At 36.6% G+C, this 4705-nt stretch overlaps 1 protein-coding gene across 1 annotated transcript in view; it reads right to left on the minus strand.

Moving 5' to 3' along the window:
* Positions 1–1518: 1518 nt before the first annotated feature.
* Positions 1519–4705, minus strand: part of LOC140327009 (caspase-3-like) — a gene marked incomplete at its 5' end in the record, with an annotated part of 8836 nt that continues 5649 nt past the window's right edge. Inside the window, 1 exon segment of the mRNA XM_072406128.1 lies at positions 1519–4705.

Here is a 4705-nt window from a genome sequence, read left to right on the forward strand (position 1 = left end):
TGTTCTCTGCTTGCAACTTAGAGGGATCAACTATGAAACAAAGTAGAACATAAAAAAATACATTTCTAACATTAGGCATTACATATTACCAGGATTATTTCAGAGCAGAACATATTTCCACTTGAAATCAAACTCATGAATTTACGAGGAGGTGCTGAGAAGTTCCTGGCTTTGCCCCCTTCCAGATGAAATAGAATGAGTGTGGGGGCATATGACAGCCTAATATCTTATTACATAACGGTGCAAATATCAGGTCTTTGCGATTCTTAAAACTGTTTTTTTCTTTTAGTGAGAAGCTGTGATGGCACAAGCAAGTTTCACGTTGTTGCAGTTACGGGTCATCATGAAGTTTTTGTTTCTCCAGGGAAAGTCAGCAAAGGACATTCACACTGAGATGTCACAAACATTGGAGAAGTGTCCTATAAAAGATAGCCCCGATACTTGACATCTCACGAGAGCGTGTTGGGTTTATCACCACTATCCTACACATGCGCAAGCTTTCAGAGAAGTGGGTGCCGAAATGTTTGAACAGTGATCAGAAGGAACGAGTTGAAGCATCTAAAGCCGTTTTGGCCCATTTTGAAGCTGCACAGGACTTTTTGGCTAGGTTAGCGACTGAGGATGAAACCTGGCTCCACATCTATGATCCTGAAACCAAGGAACAGTCAAAGAAATGGCGCCGAAGGGGGTCCCCACGGCAAATGAAGTTCCGAACCCAGAAATCAGCCAAAAAAGCCATGGCATCTGTTTTCTGGGACAAAGACAGTTTTCTGTTGGTGGATCACCTACCTCAACACTCTAGTTTTACCAGACATTATTATGCTAACCTTCTGGACCAGCTGAAGGAGGCAATTAAGAGGAAATGCCGTGGAAAGTTGACCAAAGAGATGATTTTTTTGCAGGACAATGCACCTGTGCACACGTCCAACATTGTGGCTGCCAAATTGAACACAGGTTTCCAATCAGTCCACCACCCCCCCTACTCACCTGACCTGGCCCCTTCGGACTATTATCTGTTCCCGAATTTGAAGAAACACCTGAAGGGGCAACGTCTTCAGGACATTTCTGACGTCAAAGATACTGCTGGTAGCTGATTTGCAGCCCAACCAAAGGACTTTTATTCGAATGGTCTAGAAAAGCTGCAACTACGCTGTACCAAGTGCATCAGTCTCAGGGGGGAATATGTTGAATAAATGTGTTATTTAATACCTCTGGCTCTCTTCTTTTTGGGCAAAGCCAGGAACTTCTAAGCACCCCCTCGTACATTTATGGCTTACATTTGTTCATTTTTTATTTAAAGAATGATAAATAATAGATTTGTAACTAACTACATGTTCATGGGCGTTTGTAAATCTTATTTTTATGTATTGATGTACTTCAATAGTGATGGCACTTCCTCGAAGGGAAATGCTGAAACATGACACTTTCAGAATACAGACAAATACTCAGATCTGTAACAGCACTGCAATATGTGATTCCGTCTGTTCACCAAACACTATTTATACAGTACAGCACATGATTTGTCAAGAAATCTTTATTTTCACTTGAAGAATTAGATTCCATCACATCTATAAAGAAGCTTAACTGAACAGATTACACCACATGAACATTATGAAGTGTGGAAAACGGGAGTCATTTTTTACAGGTGCTTAGAACCTGAATATAAATCTATCACACTGAAGAAGTGTTGCAGAAGTTTCATTTTCAGATCACAATTATGAAAATATGCTGCTATACACAAATTTGTTTTTACAGACAATACCAAAGTCGCCACCTGCAGGCTGTAAAAAAGTAGTGCTAGACACTTATGGGGAAGCCCATTTCCAAATGATATCTGCTACATATAAAGTACAATAATAAAGTGTGTTACATGTCTGTGTGCAATCGTACAGTTTTAAAAATATGTGCATGGGGCATCCATATTTACTTATTACATTTGCATTCTGTGCTTTGTGTTCAGCAATGAAGCACAACAAATGTGCTTTAAATGTATCTTTCTAAGCAATTACACATTAAGAGGACTAAAGCAATGCTTTCATTTTATATGCAATTAGATAAACTCTTATATTATAAAGTTGTTGAATCTATAGCAGATTATATGTATAGGTAGCCTAATATTCGTGTGAAAACAATACATGCTGTGTGTCTCGCTCTATTACCATAACAGTTCTTTGTTCTAATTGTCTATAAAATTTGAATATAAAATATATTAATGAAAAAAACAGCTCAAAAATGAGTCAAAGGAAGAAGTACATTCAGATTAAAGCTGCAATAAATCTCTTAATAAAAATACATTGTAGTTTCCCTTTTGTTGGCAGTGTAATCATACCATTTTGCAGAATTCAGCCAATATGTGCACAAACATAATGAAATCATCTAAAATAACACAAAATTTTAGTAGCATTATTCAAGTATATATAATCTGACAACTCACAATCTACGTTACACACATATAGTAATGTAAGCACCTGATTTAAAGAAGAAATTTATTGGATTATAGCTGACCTACACTTACTTATTGACTTGCAATGGTTCTAATGAAGCTTGCTTTATGATCCTAGACAAAGGCTGCGTGCACAGGTTCAATATTTGTCGTTGAAAAGGATCTTTCACAATTCTTTCTAACGACAAAAGGCTGAACAATGCATGAACGAGATTTTATATATATATATATATATATATATATATATATATATATATCATCTGATATCAGACCTGAGGCGATCAGACGAGAATCATCTGACGTGTACGTAGCCAAAGTCTCAGACCGGCATGCTTAAGCCCACAGCCTAAAACATTATTGTCAAATATAGCAAAAGCTGCCATATGTTGCTATACAAAAGTTATCATATGCGATTGGTCATGTTTTATGGTAGAAATAAATAATGTGACTTGCTTTTGTGTAAGGATCAAGTGGAGCAACTGCTCACACAAGAAAAATCTGGAAGTTTGCTTGTAAAGGGTCCAACCCTCAAAGGATCAATTTTTATGGCCACTTTTTTGTTGGGTAAGGTCCCCCTGGAATATGGCATGTGGTACTGGCTTACCTCTAGATCAGCCTTTCTTGACCTTTTTAACATGGTTAAACCATTGAAATAACGTTGAGATGTCAGAGAACCCATTTCTTTAATTACTATATCCCCAACTCACAGTATATTAGTGTGTTGGTTAGTGGTCAGCCCTAAAACTTGCCAAAAATATGACTGTTGAACTGACCTAAGAGGTACAAATCACTCATGGCTAAGGGACCCCCCAGCAACCTCTTGAGTAACCCTAGTTCAGAAACGCTGCTCTAGATAATAAACACAAGAGTGAGGAGTTATAGAAAATCTTCCACAAAAATGTGTAATTTTTCCAGCTGTAGCCCATGCCACTAAGGTATCCATTAATGTTTTCATACAAGATCTGTATAACCTTCACCAAGGATTCATATAATATCCAAAGAAAGAGCATATGAAAAACTTTGAATCGTCCTTAATAAAAATGCATAAATAAATCCAGAGATTTTGGACAATTACACAAACATGATTTAGTGTATCACGTGTATAGGGAACTTGAAGGAACGTGAAATGTTTTTGTGGACGGATAGTGACATTTTTACTATGACCTGTATAAAACTGCAGAATAGTTGGTAAAACAGCAAATAGTACAACGCTATGTCATTCAGCTAAATGGGTATGATTAGGCTACATTTCATACACATTGTTCTGCACTAGGGACATAGGTAAGAAAATTTAGATATATGGCACAAAACACAACCCAAAGAAGCTCCTGGCTGTATGTCCCGCTTCATATATCAATATGCAATGTAGTTCTGCTCATGAAGTGCTTATTTCTATAACTATGTTATTGGGGGGACAAGGACAGGCAGCTGCAAGCATTCATAGAACTCCTAAAAGCTGCTTAAGGAGTAGTTGTTTAGGAGTGCAGTTGTACAGGTCCTGGAAAGCTATAGGAAATGGAGCAGGTCATTTGTTTCTACTTCCTACTGCCATACAAATGCTGCCTAAACACTTTTAAACTGTTCCAAACTTGCACTGGAGCAGCTGCAATGCCAGCAAACAAAAATCTTCAATTCTGATTTGTTTTATTTCTAATGTGGGGCTTTACAATTTAGGTAAACTTTTTTGAGAATTGAACTACTAGGAAATCACTTTCTCAAATACTGCAAAACCATTCGTGTGAACAGTCTCTTACAGTGTAAACTTCATTGATCATATATAAATATCACTGTAATATTGAGGGCCTACAAAGCAATTGGTCTGCCACTAAAATGATACATTTATGCCAGTCTCTGAAGTCTATGAAAAATGTCAATTTCACGATTTAGTTTTACTGAAAAGAATATTGTTTGTAGCAGGATAACCAGACTTGTTTCTTTCCATTTTTGTAGTAAACAACCCGAGATTGCCAGGTTTGTATAATGTTAATGAGTTTTGTGCAGTTCTAATTTATGAAATCCCAAGACCAATCCACACACTAACGGAATTGATTGTCATTTGATTTGTGACTTTGTCTTTGTTGATATAATTAATAAAAGGAAAAAATAATCCTTACCTAATGTTTTTTTTTTTTACTGAGTATTACCTACGAGGTAGACGTATTGTGTCTCCTTTAGCAATTTTATGAATATTTCTCTTTTTTTAGACAGGTGCAGGGAATAAATTAAAAACTAATCAGCTTTTTTTTTTTAAAGAACTCACCA

This window comes from Pyxicephalus adspersus, chromosome 3 (genome assembly GCF_032062135.1).
Source record: "Pyxicephalus adspersus chromosome 3, UCB_Pads_2.0, whole genome shotgun sequence".
NCBI lineage: Eukaryota > Metazoa > Chordata > Amphibia > Anura > Pyxicephalidae > Pyxicephalus > Pyxicephalus adspersus.